The 8,496-nt window shown below is 44.0% G+C and overlaps 1 protein-coding gene across 7 annotated transcripts in view; it reads right to left on the reverse strand.

The window, feature by feature from the left end:
- PPP1R17 (protein phosphatase 1 regulatory subunit 17) overlaps positions 1–1,842 on the reverse strand; it is a 55,703-nt gene extending 53,861 nt beyond the window's left edge. For all 7 annotated transcript variants that reach the window (XR_009558366.1, XR_009558362.1, XR_009558364.1 and 4 more), the window contains exon 1: positions 1,661–1,842. The gene's annotated coding sequence lies outside the window, so the exon portion shown is untranslated. The remainder of the gene's footprint in view (positions 1–1,660) is intronic.
- Between the last annotated feature and the right edge of the window lie 6,654 nt (positions 1,843–8,496).

Consider the following 8,496-nt stretch of genomic DNA (forward strand, 5'->3'; position numbering starts at 1 on the left):
ATGGCTTCTATATCTTGAGATGCTATTCTGTGTCACCCACTACTGATACCCTGATTCTAAATAAGTTTATTCCCAATTTCACTGGAACTTACTTGCTTTTAAGAATGAGATGTAATTTTTGTTTTTGATTTAAGCGCACACACAATATTTTTCCAGAGAGGAATGGGCAGTGCATGGAAAATACAAAAAAAAACATGCTAATAGAGCACTCCCAAGCATAGCTGCCAAGTTTTCCCTTTTCTCGCGAGGAAGCCTATTCAGCACAAGGGAAAATCCCTTAAAAAAAGGGATAACTTGGCAGCTATGCTCCCAAGGGAAGCATTTAAATATCTGGTGTTTAGCTATATAATCTGATAGGATTGTGGCAACATTTCTAGAACAAATTTTAGACGCTTTAAAATAATATAGGGTAGTCTTTTTCAACAGTTTCCCCAAAAGCAACACTATTTTATTTAGACCCAAACTCTACAAACTGTAATAAAACTAAAGGGTACACAAGCACATCTTGTTGTTTCAGTTGCTGTGGAAGAATAGGATTTTGCAAGATATAGAATACAAATGTCTGTTTTCCAGATCACGAACAGAAAATATTAGTTTGTCCATACCATGAACAGAAAGAAAGAAAGAAAGAAAGAAAGAAAGAAAGAAAGAAAGAAAGAAAGAAAGAAAGAGAAAAGATTTGAAAGAAACACTTTCCAGAATGGATTTAAAGAATGGCAACTAAAAAACCATGACGCCAGCACAGAAGGCTACAGATCAGGTGCACGTGTGATTTTATCTCTCTCTTCCCTACTCGTCCAGTTTCAAACAAAAGCTTCCCCCTTTGGAAGTTGTTCTAAATGTTTTTTAGACACGTAATTCATAACCTAGTTAAAATGAAATTCTTAGCATTAAACTGATTTAACCCCATAGATTTAGAACTTAAACAGTACTCCAATGGTAAACGTTTTTAAATGGAACATAACGACATCCTTGGAACTACCGGTGTTTAGGATTGTACTATACACCTACAGCTGTCTGAATCCATTAAGCTTAACTGGGTTGTAGATTGTCCTCTCCTGTTTTCAACAGCAACAATACATTCAATTAATCAAAAGCACTTTGTTTCTAAGCTGATTTATACTGCAAGGCTAACAGCCAGATCCTAAACATACTCAGAAGCATCACTGATTTCAATGGGACTTACTCCAAGCTGTGTGCACTTTTGCAATTAGGTACATTTACCTAGAATTAAGCCCCAATGAACTCATTAGGACTTACTTCCAAGTAAACATGCATAGGATCAGACCAGCGAGTCCACACAAACTTGGAAATGTTTCTCATTTAAGAGCCTGAGATAAGAGTTGCACATAAATGTGTTTAGGATTCAACTGAACCGTCCAACTTCCAAATACCTCCGTGCCATAAAGGTGCAGATCAAATTAATTGTAATATTTCCACCACCCCCTCTTTTTCTGGCACCAGTTTTCTCTCTCAGTTTACAGCTCGATAACCATTCCCAAGCCTTCCCAGATAGAATAATCTGTTAGCCATCTTCTGCCTCGCGGAGGAATTGATCTGTGACTTTTTATTACTATCACATCACAGGCAGATTTTTTTGGTTCCCTTTTGGAGAAAGAACTCCCCTCTCCCACCCCAGCAAAAGTGCTGAAGAACTTACCAAGCAGGGAAGCTGGGATAGGTGTGATATGGAGTCAGTGTTCACTGGAGCAGGAATTGCCTTCTCTGCTCGCATGGAGTGCTCCTGCACTGCCCTTATCTAGGGAGCAGCAGCAGCAGTTGCTATGGTGATGCTTTGTTTCCAAAGTACCCCAGGAAGGGAAAGAAGGGTAACCTTTAGCCTGCGCACTAGCAGATTTGAATGAAGTGGTGCTTGCCGCTTCTCAAATTAGCTTCGCCAAGAGGAGAGAAAACACACAGATTAAAAACTTCCAGCGGAAAAATATCGCTCGCGAAACGGCGATACCTTCTGCCACAGTCTGACGGCAGAAACTGCCCAAGGGTGACAATGGGGGAAGAAGAAAATAAGTTATGTGCATCGGCTGGAGACACCTAAAATGGAATGAAAGTCTAAAACTTTGGTGTCCAGCAGATCCAAGCTGTGTCTTTCCCAGAAGTTCAGGAGCTAGTTGATCACCGGTCAAAATACAGAGCAATGAAGGGAAGCAGAGTCTGGAAGTGGCACCTAAACAGCCAGAGCAAGGTACACCGTGTCTAGGAATGAGGTTTCTCTGACGACTGTGGTGGTTGAGTATGTTTACGGATTGGTTTGTTACACAAACTTGGCACACTGGTGCCATTTAGGGACTCGGGCAGGGAGTCTTCTGTGGCTCCTGTTTACATGCCGGTGGTGAGCAGAATTGGCTATTTTCGCCCATTGCTTGAGAGGGAGGTTTTGTTTGGAATGGGGGGAAAGCATACAAACATGCTGGGCCTCTGGAAAGCGAGAGGAAACTTTCTGCCCGCTGTGCAGCGTGATGAATTGGAGCCCTTTAACCATTCACAGGGAAAGGCCTTCGACCTGGGCCATTTCCTCTCAGAGATTTAGCAGCGCCAGAATTGGCGGAGGCTCATTGTCTCAGTTTTCTTTGCTCTTTCTGTTTGATTGCCCCATACAGCCCCACAGAGCCATGGGGCCGGGCTCAACTACCCAGTTATGCTCGCCAAAGGCAGCACCTTAGTGCAATGGGGCTTTCTGGACTCTCCTCCCAGCACACTCCCCATTCCTGCCCCAGATTCTCTCTGGATGATCAGGAGAAGCTTGACATTCACATTCACTACAGCCTCCAGCTAGGGGTCCAGAGCAATGTCTGCTACAACAGCACAGGTTCAGTTTTAGATGCTGCTGCTTGGTAACATAGGCAAGGTGCTTGTGCTGATGTGAATAACATGCTCCCTCACCCCTCTTGAGTGATTTAAACTTGCCTGAAGGGGTATGTCCAGGGTGTGGTCAATGAGTCCTTGAAAGAAGTGGTGATTTGACCACCCCTAAGAAGCTCACCATGGATCCATCATTCTAGGACAACTACAGTGGTTCATTGGTTTTCAAATGTCTCGGAAGTCGAACGTTTTGGTTTTCAAACACCAAAAACCCAGAAGTAACTGCTTTGGTTTTTGAATGCTTTTTGGAAGTCTTCCGGAATGGATTACAGTTGTACCTTGGTTTTTTAACAGAATGCGTTCCAGAAGTCTGTTCGACTTCCGAAATGTTTGGAAACCAAGCCATGGCTTCCGATTGGCTTCTGATTGTGCAGAAACAGCTGGCTTCCAAAACAACATTCGAAAACCAGAACACTCACTTCCGGGTTTCGATAAGGAGCCGAAATGTACAAGGACTAAGGTGTTCAACAACCAAGGTATAACTGTACGTTTGAAAACTGAGGTACCGCTGTACTGCCCAGTTGCAATTACCTCTTCTTTGGGGAAGAGGACTGGAAGAGTTATGGTGTGACAGTACCAAGTCCTCTTGCATGAAACCAACTATTTTGGCCCATTCCAATTATGGGAGTTGTAGTCCAACAGTCCCTGAAAGACCAGTTTCCCCACTCCTGTGTTAGCTGTAAGTTTGCACCATTATTGTGTTCAGTTTATATTTTAGGTGGGTAGGTTATCTTCTTGAACTATGTTGCTCTGCACTCCCAGCCTTTGGAGGTGGATGAATATGAATGAACGAACTCTGTTTAGCGCCATAGAGGTGGACTTTAAAAAAATAACAGCGAGCTCAGATGTGTGCATGAGCTATTCAAGCCCATGGTGTTTTTATTTCTGTATCCACATGCCCGACGCTGCCTTGAAGCGGTCCTTTGCAGGATGACACCACTTCTGCTGAACATAATGCAACGATTCAGGGAAGCTGTTGTCTTAATACAGGCATAAGCATTGTGCTGCACAAAGGTAATTATATAGAGAGGGGTGCAGATGCATCTCATGAAAATTCCAGGTTAAATTGCCATTATAATATTTCAAGAAGTCTCCCAAATTGTGTTGCTGCCTCAAGAGCCTCTCTCGCCTGCAGTTTTAATTAAATGTATACTCATTGACACATCAAGAAGCTGGGTGGAGAACAATGGTCATGATTTCGTAGCCAGAGGTTTCACAAAGCCCTTTGAAAACTGGCATTTTGCTTGGTAACATTCAAAAAGATTTTTTTAAAAAAAATCAAATCAAATCAAAGGAGGCTATTGAGTGTTGAGTCGTGACCCCGCTCCCACATCTGCGCAAGAGGCTATAGAAAGGGAAATAGTGAAGAGCTCTGTTTTCATTACATAACAATCAGACAAAGCCGGATAGGCTTAATTAAACTTCCATATTTAGAAGAAGGCTACCTGATTTCCATTTGCTGGAGATAAACGATGAGAGATGACTATCTCCACTTTGCTCTGCCTGTTGGGCCTGCTGAAGGAAAGAGTGTGCTGATCTAGATATGAACCTGCACAGGCAATTCTTTAAAAGTTCTGTGATAGTAGAACCTAAGGGACAAATGATATAATAGAATAATGGAAGAGTCGGCAAGGACCACAAGAATCATCTAGTCCACCGCGCCCCCCCCCCCTGCAATGGAGATACATTGTGCCCCACATGGGGCTCGAACCCATGACCCTGTGATTAAGAGTCTCATGCTCTACCGAGCTAGCACAGCGGTCAAATCCTCATAAATCGGGTCCTCCCTAAACAGAGGGCACGGGTTGTAGCGGGACCCCTCAATCAGGCCTAGTGCTGTGGGTGGGATCATTGGAGCAGCCACAACACCCTATTGGTGGTCCCTCGAACCAGGGAGCAATTGGGCTAGCGGGACGCCGTCAAAGCAGTTCAAGGGACCAGTACTTAAGCGTTGCACGTGGCCCTGAGCTTCCTCTTTCGGGCTTCAGTGCATCAGAAGACCCGCCCACCTCTGCCTATATTTAGGGATTGTGCTTGACCTTGCTATGCCGTCGTGTGTCGCCAGTCATTGGGACAGGGGCACGGCAGGAATTTCCCCCACTTGGCTGATTGGCTGGTACCACTTGGGTTTCGCCTGCCGCGTAGCAAATCGTCACAACTTGAAAGGTTGCGGATAGTTCTTGTTGATAGAGGTGGCAGGATGTCCAGCCATCCCTATGCATTGTGTATTCCTTTAAGAAGGAATCCAAGGACTCATGGTTGGTCTTCCCCATGCGGGGTTGTGCCCTGAGCCTGAGTTCAGGGCTCATCTGGATGGAGGAGTAGCAGTGACATTTAGGGACCAAGCCTTTAGTGTCGCAGGCCCTGCCCTGTGACACAGCCACATGAGCCCAATGGGAAGGGAAATAAATAAAGCCTGCTGGTCCCACCCCCATCTTCTGTGTATTAAGGCTAATATAGAATCATAGGACTGTAGAGTTGAAAGGGACCCTGAGGGCCACCCAGTCCAACCTCCTGCAATGCATAGCTGCCAAGTACCCTGTTTTCCCCGGGAAACCCCCGTTTTTACTTACCTTTTCCCGGTGGTCCCCCGTATCACTTCGTCTCCTGATTTTCTCCGTTATTTTCTCCTGCTGGCGGCCATTTTTTTTCTTTCCGATTTGCCCTTCTATGGGCACAAAAATGGCCGCCGCCAGCTTCAAAAGTCGCATCTACGCATGTCCGGAAGTGCATAGACGCGACTTCCGGTGTTGTCGTCGGCCATTTTGGGTGCCCATAGATGGGCGGAGCGACACCGGAAGTTGCGTCAACACACTTCCTGACATGCATACAAGCGAATTTCGAAGCCGGCGGTGGCCACACGGCTGCCGGTCCCGGATTCTGCAGTCCGGGACTTGGAAGGTAAGCTGCAATGCAGGAATTGTTTGTGTGCACCCTTTTTTTGCTCAAACCCTTCCTCTGGAGCAACCACACTCACACAAAAAGGGAGGTTTGTGATAAGTACAGGCCAAATGAGGTGTGGTGTGAGATTGCATGAATGATATTAGTTTGCTCGGTGCCAGATTTACGTATAAGCTAAACAAGCTATAGCTTAGGGCCCCATTCTCTTGGAGGCCGGCCAAAAAATTAAAGGAAAAAAAAACCCCTCGATGTACATGTCCAAAATATAAGATAAAAAACAAATAAAATAAAACCTACATACAGCAACAGTGTTTTGTGTTGTGTAGGCTCCTATGATGTAAGTAATGGGCCCCACCTTTATTTCACTATTAATATACTTCTTAATTGTATTTCAGTTCAACAATTATTTTGATAAAATGCATATTTTGTTATGTGAAATGGCTTTAGATACCTATTAGGTCCATAAATTACCATATAGCATATATTCAACACAAAAAAAGCGGCAATTTGTTGTTGAAAAAGGACAGCTGGACCTATAAAGGGCCCCATTACCTTCAGTAGCTTAGGGCCTCATCAAACCTAAATCCGGCCCTGAGTGTGCTTTTTTCCTTTCCTTTTTATAAGTAAAAAGCAGCTCCTTTTGGCACTGATGGAGGAATTCACGCTGGTGCAAATAGCAGCTATAGAGGGGAAATTTCCATCACGACAACAACAGAGTGGAGGAAACCTTTCCTTCTAATGGATGTGGTCCTGCTTCCTCTCAGGATTGTCTGAAGCTGCTGTTTAATGGCACCCACACAAATAATGTCACATCTGCATGGGATCCAGTTCTGCTGCTTTGCACTAGTACAAAATCTGCTTCTTAGTACCTGTTGGAATATATTTATATACATATACCACGTTTCCCTTTAAAATGTGGCTTTGGGGCATGCAAATGAGCAGGTGACATCCAGATGCTGGCCACAAAGCAGGATGCTGGGGTTACAACTCCCTCAAGGCCACCACAGAGAAAGAAATCTGAAAGAGCAACCCCCAGGGAGAGGCAGTTTCAGAAAGTGACTCCGTGAATCCAGTATTAATGTTTCCCACTATGAAGTGTCCAGATGCTGTTCCTTTAAAGTTCAGCTGCTCATCTAAGATGAAACAGTGCTTTTCTCGTCCTCTGCAGAATAATCCCCAGTGAGACTTGGCAGGCCTTGGGGCTTCCTTTCCATCCCGTAGTCTTTGCATCATACACTTGATAGCAACTCTGTGCATTTATGTGGGGCTTTAGGAGTCTTTTTGGGTTGTTTACCTCTCTCTCCAGGATTGCAATAATAATCAGTTTCATCCGTCGTTTTATCACTGATGCCGCCTAAGAATGACAGAGTACCTGACAGAAACCGCCGCCCAAGCTCAGTCCAAAATTCAGCACAGGGGAGACGACCTAGGAAGTGGTCGGTGATGCAGGCAGGGGAAATAATGTGTATTTGTTTTGATTACATACACTAAAGCTTAGTTCCTAAGATTGCAATCAACAGAAGGTGCAATAATCAATGTCAGGAGACAGCTTAATGACTAGGAAGCACATTGACGGACAAAATGAATCTTATTTCAAACACCTGGATTTTTTCCTTTCTCTCGCCACCTGCCATCTTATCAGAATATCTAAAATAGAATGATAATATGGCCAACACAAACTCTTTTTATTTTTCATCTACCTGTTTATAATCATAGCGTGAAGATGCAATCTGACATCCTCTTGACGTTGACTTGGTGACAACACGAGGCGGTAATTGATTTTCCACATCCTTGGAGCTTTTAGTATCTTGTCCTTGGAAATGGCCACAACTTTACTGGTAAGTTTTTATACACAGCTCACTTCCCATGATGTTTAATTTAATCAGCGGTTACACATCTGTTTCCATTTGTTTTAACAAAGTATGATCTACAACATAACAGATATGAACTGATATTGAATATAAGCTATTCCTGTGTGTCTTTCAGGTTAGTCTAATAAAAACTGAAGACTAGGAAAAATGCAAGCTGTGGAAATGATAAGATATGGAGCTTACACCTTGGAGTTTATAGGATAAGCTCTTCTTCAAAGGAAGCATGCAACAAGTAGAAATGCTCGTCGATATTGTGGGGTTATGTTTAGAGAAAGAAAGAACATTTAGAGGACTTTAAGAAGAGCATGACTAGATTTTCTAAAACATCCATCTGCTTATGCTGCAGGTTGCAAAGTTAAAGTGATCCAAAACATCTCTAGTATTTTTCGTACGCAGTCCAAACCTGGCTGTAGGCCTCAGGGTGACCCAAAAGATGTTCAGAGCTCTGCTCGCCCCAATCAGAGTTCTTTCACCCACAATTCTTCTTGCTCCATTCTCAGCTGTGTTTCCTCTGCCCCACACCTCTTGACTTTCTGTATTTCAGAGTGATGGGCGGCCCAAGATATTTTGCTGCCCAAGGCAAAGGAAAATCTGGTGTCCCCACCTCAAATTCCTCATACAGGAACAGGCTGGATTGACTGCTGAATCTCACTTCATTACTGCTGATGGAACCTTGTCACTCACCACAGAGCATTGCATGGCCTTCTGCCATTCGCTAAATTACAGGACCCTACTCAGCGCTATCATATTGGTGTTTGACTTCAAGTGCTCTGCTCTCCTTTACTGTGAGTGAAATTTGCCACGCGGTTTTGCCCAGTTTTAGGGCAGTAGATTAGCTACCAAC

Source organism: Zootoca vivipara, chromosome 12, assembly GCF_963506605.1.
Source record: "Zootoca vivipara chromosome 12, rZooViv1.1, whole genome shotgun sequence".
Lineage (NCBI taxonomy): Eukaryota > Metazoa > Chordata > Lepidosauria > Squamata > Lacertidae > Zootoca > Zootoca vivipara.